The sequence below is a fragment of the Phodopus roborovskii genome, unplaced genomic scaffold (genome assembly GCF_943737965.1).
Source record: "Phodopus roborovskii unplaced genomic scaffold, PHOROB, whole genome shotgun sequence".
In the NCBI taxonomy this organism is placed as follows: Eukaryota; Metazoa; Chordata; class Mammalia; order Rodentia; family Cricetidae; genus Phodopus; species Phodopus roborovskii.
The window spans coordinates 8330688-8343934 of NW_026126602.1; positions in this window are offsets into that span (position 1 = coordinate 8330688).

Sequence of the window (13247 nt, forward strand, 5' to 3'; positions counted from 1 at the left end):
AGCACCAGGTTCCAAGCCCGCCCTGCCTCCAACTCTTCCCTCCTCCCGCAGGGACCTCCCTCCAACTGGAATCCTTCCTAACCTAAAACCTGTTGTGTTTCAGTTTGTTTATGTTTTGCAGTCTGTGTGAAAGCCGAGTCATACCAATTATAGTTAGTTTTAACTGGCTACCTTCACTCAACATAATTATTTGGACGTGGCTACTTGGCCTTTTGTGTTACAATGCGCACAAATCTTGTTTGGTTCCGAGTAGTATTCCATTGTACCAAACTGTATTCAGCCAGTTACACATTAGTTTAGGCTGTTTCTAGTTTTTCCACATCAAAAACAAAGCTTCCAGGAGCATTCCTGTACATGTCTGTGGGTGAATGGAGGCGTTGTCTTGTGCAGACACCTGGGAAGGGAATAGCCAGGTCTCAAGGGCAGCGGCTGTTTCACCAGCAATGTATGAAACGTCCTGTTCTTTGGTTGTTACTGTTGTTTTGTTTTGTTTCTGAGGTTTTTCCTGTCTCAGGACTGAGCCTATAGGAGCGCATTACTAAGCAGACTCACAACAATAGGTATCTCTTGTCAATTAGATTTAAATTACAATAATAGGTATCTCTTGTTCGGTGTTATTTTTTAGTGTCTGACAATTAGCAGTACCCAACATTTTTCATGTACGTAAACAGCAGACCACAAACTCCCCTTGGAGAATTATCTACAAATTTTATTATTAGATTAGTTGTTAGGATGTGTTCAAGGTTCTTTCTATATTATCTGGGCAGAAATTTTTATCAAATATTTTCCTTACAAATTCTCCTTTTCCAAATCTATGTGTCCTATTTTCTATTTCCTAATTGAATCTTGGAATGAGAAGTTTTTAATTTTGTTGAAATTCATTTTATAATTTTTTTATAGTTTGTGGGGACTTGTGGGGGCATCAGATTTAAGAAATAGTTCCTAGTCCCAAGATCACAAATAGTTTTTGTGTTTTATTTTTAATTTTATAGTTTTGAGTTTTACATGTTGGTCTATTACCCATCTGAGTTAGGTTGTTTTGTTTTAATAAGCCAACACTTTTTGTTCTCCCTTGCCTGCCTTTGTCAAAATCAGTGTGTGCCTAGGAATGCAGCTCAGTGGTAGAGCAGTTGTCAAGCTCAAGGCTTCAGGTTCCCACACAACCACTAGGTAGAATATCAGGTTTTAGGTTTGTTGTTGTTGTTTGTTTGTTTTATTTTTTTAATCAATGTAAGGGTCTGTTTCTGGACTTTCTGTCCTTTCTTATTAATCAACATGTCAATGTGTTTGCATCAATACTATAATATCTGTTATCATCAGAGGTAGAGTCAGCTAGCACTGGACCTGTCACTCTGCCTGTCTTCACACTCCCAGAAGCCACAGAGGAAAGCCTTCCTCCTTCCTCCCTCCTTCCCTCTCTTTGTTTCCTCTTTCCCCTGCTTTGAGAAATTTCACACACACACACACACACACACACACACACACACACACACACACCCTGCACAGGGCCTTTCTGCTCCCACACCCTACCTCTCATCATCATTTGGCTAAATTCAGCTCACCATCAAGAAAGATCATGGGCTAATTTCACCTTCCTGGCCATAAGTTCCTAACCTGAACAAAACTCACTCCGTATTTTACCCTTGATTTTGTGTACTAGATGACTTAGACTCTTGAACACCTGACCTTTTCTCTATTTATTTACATACAGATCTTCCAGTTTTGTTGAGTCACAACGTGCTCACTTTCTTGCTCATGGTGATCAAGTAGCATGTTTCTGGAAAATGATAGAAGCAAACAGGACTGGAAGACTCCTAGGAAAGCTAGTGAGAGAGCAGCTGCCTCTGCACTGGCTATTTTTGCCTTTTCTTTCTGCTTGGGAATTAGTTGTAATGGCCAGAACACTAACAGTTTTCTAGTATGCATGCATGAAGGTAAGATTTACACCCTGATGCTAAATAGTAGTAGGAGCATGGGAGTCTGGGTTTCATGAACTGTGGAGGCAATAGTCAAGCCCTGAGTTTCATGTATTACAATTTCCCATTGTATTCGAGGCAAGCAAATCCATGTTTTGTTTAAACTGTAATGGTTTGTGTTTTTGTAAGGACCATACAGGTACTCTGCTGGTGACCTGGGTGAGAATCTTCAATAAAGGCTATGCTCTACAACATCAGCTCTCTCTGTATCTCACACATTCTCTGCAAACAATATCCACAAGGAAAAAAATAATGCAAATTAAGTCCCTAAATGAATAAGATGGAATATCCATCAAAATGATAACTAAATCCACAAAGGAATAAGATAGACCAACTACCAAAGTGAAATACCAGGTCAAAAGTCAATAGACTTTTTTCTACTATTTGGCAAGGGGTAATGAGACAGCTCAGCTCTGAGCCATTCTCCTCGTCAAAGAAACATAGTCTGCTGTCATCTGACTACAATTCAATATTGACCATCAATTTGCTCCCACTGCAACCTAGAGATTTCCTAGAAACTAACCTCTTGGGGCAACTCTGGTATCTGTGAAAGATTTGAGCAACTGGCTTGGTAGAAAGGCATGGCACAGGCATTGGCCTCCGTTTTCAGCTATTTCCTTTTACACAAGCCAGTCTTTGGGCTTGCATCAGTCATCTGAAAATATGCTATCAGTGAGGAGAAGAAATAATTCAGCTTTTGGTAACAAATGGAACAATATGCTCTTCTGGTGAGGAAAGAGCTGAAATGTTAAAGTCAAGTTAAGGTGTTTTACATATACATACATCAGCCATACATAATTGCCCAATAAAGTACAAAATATTCGTTCCAAATTGGAAAACCAACAGGATAATAACAGAGAGTCCTGCAGTACACATAACAAACAAACCTTTTGCCAATATGCTGGACTCTCATTGATGCTTGTTATATGTTCTGTGTAGATGTTTGAATCGATGGGTTCATTGATGATTATCTTTGTAATCTGTATGTTGTGGTATCATATTTATTCATCTCTGTGTATATTGCATGTCATTTTCCAACCTAATTTTCCCTCCTCTCTTCTGCCCCCACTTCCTCTTTTGGTTTGTTAGAACAGAGTCTCACTATGTATCTCTGACTTGCCTGGCACTCACTGTGTAGATCAGGCTGATCTCAAACTTGTAGCATCCTCATTTCTCTGCACCCCCAGGTGCTGGGATTGTAAATATGAGCTGATATGTCCAGTTTTAACCTGGTTTTCTTTGTGTTGAGGGAGGGTTATGCATGCTGGTGTGGGTGTGTGTATTCATGAGGCCTGGAGCCAATGTCAGGTGCTACTTCTCAAAGGCTGTTGTGAGACAAGGGCTCTCACTTGGATCTGGGGCTAGCCTTCAGGAGGTCCTCCTGTCTAGACCACCTCAGTGCTGGAATTAGGAGCATGGGCCACAATACCCAGATTTTAACATGGGTGTTAGGGATGATATTCAGGTCCACATGCATGTCCATACACATGTGCAGTGAATGTTTTATCCAGTAAGCTATCTCTCTAGCCTCCAAGTTACTTTTCTGTTTGGTTGTTTGTTTTGTTGGCTGGTTTTTCAAGACAGGTTTCTCTGTGTAGTCCTGGCTCTCCAGGCACTTACTCTGTAGACCAGGCTTGCATCCAACTCACAGAGATCTCACTGCCTCTGCCTCTCAAGTGCTGAGGTTAAAGATGTGCACCACCACTGGACTCCAACTTACTTTAAAAACTCAACATTTTATTTAAAAGTTTGTATCTATAGATTTTCAATTTAATTGGTCTTAATATAATAATATATAATATAATAATGGTTTTATCTTATTTTCTAATCAGAAGTCAAAACTTTTCTTATACACAAAATTGATTTCCATGTGTAGGATGAGATAGGAAATGATTTTGCCTTTTTCTATCTGGGCATCATGTTTTTAGAACCATTTACTACACATTCATTTATTAATCATTCATTAAAATATCTTCTGCTTTATTGCCTAATGTCTATTACTGTTTCAGTCCTACAATTTTATTTTAAGCCTTAATAATTGATAAACATGATTCTCACTTTTTCAAAAATTTATTAGTTCTTGATTCATCAAATTAAGTATAGTGATTTTCTATGTAAAATTTAGTAGCATAAAATACCTTTTGGGATACTGTCTGAAATTGCACTGAAGTTTGATATTAAGGGATAGATCATTCCCATTGCAGATACTTTTTATCATCAAAATAATAAACTACTGCAGAATGGAATACTGTAGTTCTCTATTCATTTATGTGTTCTCTATATTTCAGCGATTAGCCAGAAAAGATTCAGAATTCTTTTGTTAGGTTTATTAGTAGAAGCTGTAAGTTGTGTTACCATTGTATGAGTTTATTTATGTGTTTCAGTTTATCTTGCGTTGTTTATATGTAACTTAAGCATATTGGTATTTCCTCCAGTGGTCTCACCAAACTCCTTACATTCAATAGTTTGTCTTAAAGCATTTCTTCAATTTTCTATAAAAACAATCTTATCCATCACATTATCTTATTTCTTTCCTATCCAATGCCTTTAATTTCTTGTACTAGCCTGGACACGCAACACAAATAAACTAGAAATAGTGATACCAGGCTCCCTTGCTTTTGAACCTGACAGGAGGGGAATACTTTTAACAAGTCTCTATCTTGTGTTTTTCCCTTCTTTCTTCGATATTAGAAATAAAGCCTGTGCTAGGCAAGTACTGAGTGTTAACCCTACCCTTCAAAGTTGGTGTTTGGTTGTTTGGTTGGCTAGTTTTGTTTTGGTTTAGTTTGATTTTGTGAGACAGGGTTTCTCTGTGTAGCCCTGGTTGCCCTGTAACTCACTCTGTATACCAGGCTGGTCTTGAACTCAGAGATCTCCCTGTCTCTGCCTCCCAAGAACTAAGATTAAAGGGGTGTGCCACAATAGGCTCTTACTATGTACCATAAACTGACCTCAAATGTGGCCTTTTGATCTCAAATGATGACATTAGAGGCATGTACAAGCATGGCCAGGGATCAAATGTCCTAACTGCCATCCATCTTGTTTTTGAGATTCTATCTTTCACTGGCCCGAGGCTTGCAAATTGCACTAGGTGACTGTCCTGGGATCTTCCTAGATCCCCACCTCCTGCTATACGGTTTTGAAAATTAATGTCTTGGTAGGTGTACGCTTTCTATTGCTGTGATAAACTCCATGACCACAAGCAACTTAGGGGAGGAATGGGTTTATTGGGCCTATTGGCTCCAATCTACCATCTAGGGAAGTCAAGGCAGGGACTTACACAGAGGAACTGAAACAGAGACTGTAAGACCCGCGGAGGGCGTGGATCCTCACGCCCCGACTCAGGAAAGGCGGCCCCCCCAAATCACTCACGAGAAGTGGTCTTGATGCAAAAGCATGAGGTTTTCTATATTCCAGTGCACTGGGGTCTGCAGCCATACTCCACTTGGGGTACAGGACTGGAACCCTTGGTACAGGGTTCAGACAGCTTTTATAGGGTTACAACAAAGCCCGCGCATTACAAACCAATCATCTCAATAGCATCCAGTGTGGACCAGTCAATTTGAACTATCCAAGCCCGTGCTTTGCCCAGGAAGTCAGCATTCGCTGGGGCTCCAGGTAGTGTGACAAGCCCATGATTAGCCCTGAAGTCTGCTTTTGATAGGGCTCCTGGGTAGTGTGGCACCGCTCATTTTCCGTTCTCATTCACTCACAGGTGCTGTCAGTAATCCACCCTGTGGTAAAACAGTCAAGAATGACCTTTTGCCTACTCACTGCTAGGGGGCAAAGTCTAGGGAAAATTGGGCTAAATTTTTCCATCCTTACAAGACCACAAAGGAAATGCTATTTACTGGCTCACTTCTCCTCATCCCTAGCTAGCTCAGGAATAGCTCCAAGCAATAATCAAGCTAATTCCCCACAGACATGCCTATGGGCCAATCTCACCCAGGCAATTCCTAAACTGAAGGTTCCCTCTTCCTAAGTAACTCTAGTTTGTGTCAGGTTGACTGCAAAAACTGATAGCCGGGTGGTGGTGGCACATGCCTTTAATCCCAGCACTCTTTGTGACTTCAAAGCCAGCCGGATTTACAGAGCTAGTTCCAGACAGCCAGGGCTACACAGAAACATCCTGTCTCAAACAAACAACCCCCCCCCACACACACACACACACACTGATAGTAAAGAGTTTGGGTTTTGCCTTGAATGAAGTATTGTCTTGGTTAGAGTTACTGTTGCTGCTATGAAGCTTCTTGAGGAGGAAAGGGTTTCTTTTACTCACAGCTCCATATAACAGTTCATCACCAAAAACAATGAGGGCAGGCACTCAAGCAATGAAGGAACCTGGAGACAGGTACTGAAGCAGAAGACAAGGAAGGGAGATGCTTACTGCTTGCTCCCTGTAGCTTGCTCAACCTTCTTTCTTTTACAACCCAGGATCACCAGCCCAGGGATGGCACCACCCACAATGGGCTGGGTCCTTCCCCATCAATCACTAATTAAGAAAATGCCCTATAGCTGGAACTTATAGAGGTATTTTCTCAATTGAAGTTCCCTCCTTTCAGATAACTCTTGCTTGTGTCAAATCTAGATTTTCTGCTAATGTTAAGCTCCCATTCAATCTTGAGATCAAGATTTATTGGACATTGTGTATGGATTGGTTTTACACATTTTAAAATTTAGTTTGCTAATATCTTTTTGGGGACAGGGACTTTTACATTTATGCTCAAAACTGAGTTGACTGGAAATGTTCCTGTCTCATAATGCCCTTGCCTGGTCTCCACATCAGCTTTATGTTAGTCTCATCAACTGTGCCTAGAAGCCTAATGCATATTGCTCATAATCAATGTGGCTATATATCATAATTTGGCAATCTAATTTTGTTTGAAGGTATTGCAATTTATTTGCAAATTAAAGATGCTTTTCATATAGGTTGGTGATTTAACTGTAAAGACATTAGAGAGTAAAAATTAGTTAATTTTAAGTAAACCACCATCTCTCACCAATTTGTTTGTTCCCCACCCATCATAGTGCTTTCTCAACTGAGTTGTCATGAGTGGCACTTGCTTTTTGGTATAGCTTAGCTTTGTCTCCAGAGGACTGCCATCTTGATGGCTCTGAAGGTTGGCTGCATTTTAGGACAACATGGCTCTTTGCAGGGTACACTGGCTTGACTACTGATCTCCTCTGTCATGTCATATCTATCCCCTGAACTCTGCTACTTGGTTTTCTTCTGTTGAACTGTGAAGCCATTCATTTGACTTTTGCTTTCTGAAGCTAATCTAAGTTTCTTTCTTTCCTTCCTTCCTCCCTCCCTTCCTTCCTCCCTCCCTTCCTTCCTCCCTTCCTTCCCTTCCTTCTAAGTAGGTTGTAGTTCTATAGTCCAGGCAAACTTTGGCTTGGATCCTCCTGCTTAGCCTATGGAGTGCTCTAGGTTTTCTTTTGTTGTTATTTTGTTCTTTTTTCTCTATTTTTCAAGGAAGCCAGCATTTAAGAATAGATCTACAAAGCTGACCCCCAACTCAGTAGTGTCCATATTCATCTCTGCCTTTCTGCAGACTCACCAACCTTTCTTTTTTATATATATATATAATTTTTTATTTAATTTTATATAACAAAGTCCAATTAAATGAAAACAAACATTTATACACAATATTTGGGAATTTGGGTGTCGTTCTTTCCAAACTACTTCCTGCTGGTAAGGGGCGCTGTCTTGGGGGATTCGAAGAAGATTCAGATATCCTAGCTCACCAACCTTTCTGTTAGTGTTTGTAGTACAGCTCCAAGCCTCTCTCAGTGGTTCTTTGCCTGTAACAGAGCCTTCAAGGTGGTCATTGAGACTGTCCCATGGCCCATTAGAACTTCAGTACACAGGGAGGCCTACTCTAGAAGCATTTTGTTTTCACCAGGTTAACTAAAATGTCTTTCAGAGAAAATATCATTTGCAGCCTGGAGTGCCTTAAGCAACTTCAGAAGCATAGTAGCAATCTCTAAGCATATTTACAGGGGTAGTGGGCCTTCTTTCTCCAGATGGCTCACCTCGACAAGTTAATCCCACTTCGTGTTGCTGGTAATTGAATTCTCCCCTGAGAAGGAAAGTGTATGAGACCCGTGAACATTTGATGTATGGATATTTCTAAACAGTCTGACTTAAAAAAGATTAAAACAACCCTGTATTCCCAATCCCTGGACCACTTTCCCAGCAGGACAAAGGTTTTAATCTGCTCCAGGTGGCTAAACTCAGAAAGGTTTATATTCTTCAGCATCTTCAATTAATGCTAAGTGCAATCAGAGTTGGCAGGGTTAGGAGGGCTCTGGCACATTCAAAGGACAGGCATAGAATCTCCCTGCCAAGTCCTGGAGTACTATCTTTGGAACTGCACTTTTCATGATCAAAAGCTACTGTGATTAATGAGCTACGGGCAATGGGGAATCCCCATGTCTTTAAAAATCAGAACCATGGTGGAAAACCTAAGAGCGAATTATTACGTAGCCTTGGGTTTCTTGACCTCAAATGCTTTGTGCATCTCTTTCTTTGAGGGCCTCTGCCACACAGTGAGCTATACGGTCTGATTGCCTTGTGTTGCTTATGAGTGTGAGCCCTGGGGTTGCTGCTGACCTGCATCATCAGTAAGTGTGTTTGTTTTACTGCTGCTCAGACAAATTGGACACTGGCAACATTTAAAGGTAAACTACAGCTCTCAAAGTCTGGGCTCAGGAAATAATCTAATAACTGACTTCGCCATCTCCTGCTTGGTTGGTTTCGTCTGAGACAATAAGAAGTGAGAGGACAGTAGACATTGTGACACTGCTGCCACTTGGACACTGCCTTTAGAAAGTCACAAAACTGTCATTTACATACCAAAGGGGTAAAATCAGAATTGAGAGTTTTTTGTTTTGTTTTGTTTTCTGTCATCTGATTGTTGTGGTCAGAATTTCACAGGAAAAGAAGAAAACTGGTGTTGCAAATATATAGATGAGAGTTTGTCCTTTGAATGTAATGCCTCTTCCGAAATATTATCAACATGGAAGACTGAAATAATCACCTATAGGAACTATAATATACTTACATTTTTGATGTAGGTGTATCTTGGTTTTTGTGACTACCAAGAGGTCATTACAGTACAAGAAAACTAGATGTATTTGTTTTCAGTTTAGTCAAGAAGAATAAGTTCTGGCTTTTTTTTTCTTTTCAATTTCACAAGTGACTAAAGTTGGTATTTAAATTAGGTTTCGTTCATCATTGTAAAATGGCACATTGACTTCATTGTGTGTTGTTTTAAAGGCTGGAGAAATAGAGTCAATTTTATTTTATCACACACATAACATAAAAGTCTTTGTAATTACTTTATTTTATGAGACTCTCCATCAGCTGGGCATATTGTAAATATCAGGTTCCACAATTTATAGATGGAGAAAAACAGCCACGTAGAGGCTGAGTTACACATAGTCTGGTCACAGCAGCAGCAACACAAACACACAGAAAGTCTCCATCCCCTCAGAGGGGACTCCAAGCCCACCAACTGTGTTCTGTAGAACTGGAGAAGGTGTCCGCACGGGCTCTTCAATCTTCCCCATGGGATAACACCATTCTCTTTGGAACAACTGCTGACAAGTGTCTTGTTCTGTTGTTGAGAACATAACTTAGTGTGTTCCTCTTAGCACAGCCCAAGAAAGTAGATAATTCCTAAAGACTGTGAGTGAAGAAATGCTAACATAAAATCCAGATGAATAGCATCTCTAGCCTGCTGTCACTGTCCCACAACTGCTTATATGCAATGTTTCCTCTATGGTGTCTTCCACTGGATAACAGACAAAACCCTGCCTTGAGGATGAGGCCACTTGAGTCTGCAGTACTTGTGACAGTTTCTCAGATCTTCCATCTGCCACCCTTCAGATTGCTCTCCCACACTCATTGAAGAATTTGCACCTGACTTTCAGTTGTGATTTTTGGATGACTTCAGAGTTCATGTAAAGGATATAAAGGATCTGCATCTCTGTCTGGCCCCTATGTTTAAGCCATTCCCCCACCTGACAGGAGCCAAGGGCACCCACATTCAGAAGCCATGCCACAAACCCAGACTCAAGCAGTCAAAGTAAACTTCGTCCATAGAATCAAATCACTTCAGTGGTCCAGGAAGGAGCCTGTGGGCTTAAAGGTGTGTTTTTTTCTGTGGCAAAGCAGAACTTCCAAGCCTCTTGAAACTGCCGGGTAAAAACATCCTAAAATTTTTTCTTGAGTATAAGATGGTACTTGGAAATTATTAATACCCATTCAGACTAATTTGATCTGTATACATTATCATATATATGACTGTAGAGTCTGTGTGGAGTTGTGATTATGTGGTTTAGTGGATTTAACAGTATTTGTTAGGACTTTTCTAGTAGGAAGCCAATCCCCTCAGGAACCATTATTCATGGCTCAGGGGATTATTTCCTATTCCACTTCCATTTGTCCCATCTGGTTTTTGTTCCTCATTCTTTATTTATCTATTTATCTATTTATCTGGCTTACATTTTGGTGGCTTTAGTATTCCATTTTCTCCCTCAATCCACTTTTAAAATTATGCCTTAATTTTCATTTTTAATGATTGCTTTATGATTGCCACCACATCCATAACTTATCAAAGCCTGTTACCCTCTCCCCACAGAAAATCCTCAACTAGGACTCTCTTCCAAGCATACTCCTATCTTCTTGCCACTGTTGTTATACATCTTACCTCAGCATAGACTGCAACCTGGAAATGCAGTTGTATTTGTGCTTATGAACACACATGTACACATGCTCAAGCCTGGATTATACGTATATGAAAAGATGTGTCATTTCTGGCTTGTTGTACTTAACATGATGATCTCCAGTTCTATCCATTCCCCCCTGAAAATATCATTGTATTCTTCTTTATAGTTGAAGAAAACTCCATTGTGTATATCATCATGTTTTGTTCATCCATTCATCTGAAGCTGGGCATCTAGGACAGTTTCCTTCTTTGACATTTTAACCTTCATTTTTGACAGGTGTCTCTACCAACTACAGAACTCTAGGTCAACTTCCTTTTTCCCTTGCTTAGTGGCACTTTAAGCATATCCTTCCATTGATTTCTGACTTGCCTTGTGTCTTATGACAAGTCAACAGTAACCATCACACTAATGCTTGGTTTCCAACATTTTAACCACAATGTACTCTGACATGGCTGTTATTATACTTATTTTGCTTGAAATTTGTTACAATTCCTGAATATGTGGGTTGAAATGTTTCTACAATTTTGAAACTTTTAGTCATTACATTTTTTCTGCCTATTCCTCCTTTTCTGTGACTCAAATTATATTTGTTCATTCACTTTTCTAAGGTGACAGTAAAAGTATTTTCCCACCATCTTTTAGTCCATCCCTCTGCCTCTTGGCTATCTAGCTCATCTCTGTAATATCCTTATTTGGCTGACTCTGTGCTTGCTTGTTTACAAATCAGAATAATTCTGGCATCTACAGAAAGGTTTTTATATAGCAGAAAGCCTGCAGATAGCAACATTTAACTCATAAGGAGGCAAAGAGGGATTTGGAGCACATTATCATCTAGGTTTTAAAGCCCAACTAAATATAGTTTGTATACAACATGCTTATCTTTCTCCCATCTCTGGGTTTTTGCCTCTGAGTACTTTAGTCCTCATTGTTCAAGTATTCTCAGAAGCCTGTCTCTTTCTCAGACAAGACCAAGGAATTCCTACTCGAACTCTCCAGCTTCCGCAAAGCTTTGTACTCCTGTAAATCAAAGCATCCTCTTCTCAAATGCACACCAGGATGGTTACAGTCTATAAAAGCAACTTTATGAACGACTCAAGTAAGACTCTTCTCTCAGCCAACCCGACATTCCACAGGCGTGTAGAATGGTAACCTTTTAAGGACTCTGTGATAATACCCCTAGTCAAGAACTGATTGGACACTGTGACAAGACTCACCCTTCCAAGTCTGTACAAGTGCTATTGAATGACAGAGAAGAAAGCACTCCCAACAGCCATCAAATTCAACCTCCTCGCTTGAAATTTAATCAAATGAAAGTTATAAAGCCTGATACTGCACCTACATTCCCCTACAGCCTCAGTACACAAGAGTCACACCCTTATCCTCCTAGTGCATGTTCATAAGGCTTCACTAAGCAAAAAAGAGACACACTTCAGACTGTAGATATGACTCATTTGGTAAAGACACTAGTTGTGCAAGCCTGAAGGTCCCAGTTCAATTTCAAGAACTCATGTAAACCCCAGACAAAGTGACATGAACCTATAATCCCAGCACCCCTATAGCAAAATGGGATGCAGATAGGAGTGTGAAAGCTCCCAGGCCATCTAACAGGTTGCATGGAGCAGCACCAGAAACAAGACAGACCTTGTATCAGCAAGGAGAGGGCTGACTTCTGAAAGTTGTCTGCTGACCTCCTTTACATGTGCTTCCTGACATACTGTGTGTGTGTGTGTGTGTGTGTAAGAGAGAGAGAAAGAGATAGATAGATAGATAGAGAGAGAGAGAGAGAGAGAGAGAGAGAGAGAGAGAGAGAGATCTGATCTACCTCACTGGCCCTAATTGAAAGCATAAAGTTCTGCAGTTATAAATAAGCAGGCATACTAAATAAATAAGCAATCATTGAAATAAATAAATAATAATTGGGATAAATAAATAATAATTGAAATAACTAAACAAGTAATCATTGAAAAAAGACCTACTTCCAGCTTCCTTGCTTTATGAGAGATGGCCCCATGTAAAAAGCTCTGTGAGCCGCAGAGCACTGTAGGAGAGCAGAAGAGAACTAGAGATGACTAAAAGGATCTTATCTATTTTGTCTCAATTGTATATGTACACTGCACTTGTTAATGTGCAGTATATTGCTTTAAAGGCCTGTTTTAATTAAAAATATCCCTTTTAAGTTATAAAGGAAGCATGCATTTTATTTAAAAGTATCCATTTCACTGTTGGTCTCAACAGCTGACTAAGCAGGGCATGGCAGGCTGCCTTGATTACATTTCAGCTTTTTTTCCTTGCCTAGATCTGCCTCAGCTTCTAGATGGCTGACTCACAAAGTGGAAAGCTGAATCTCACACACTGTTTCTCTACAAGCTGAGTTCATACCGATCCTGCAATTATCAGCCCAGCACATCACCCATTTTCTTCCATTTGCAAATAAGTAATCATTGCTTGAATACAAATATTTGTTATTTGATTCTTTGTTATTTAGACCTTTATAGAACTTCATGCTCTGCATTAGTGAGGTTGCTTAGCACATAC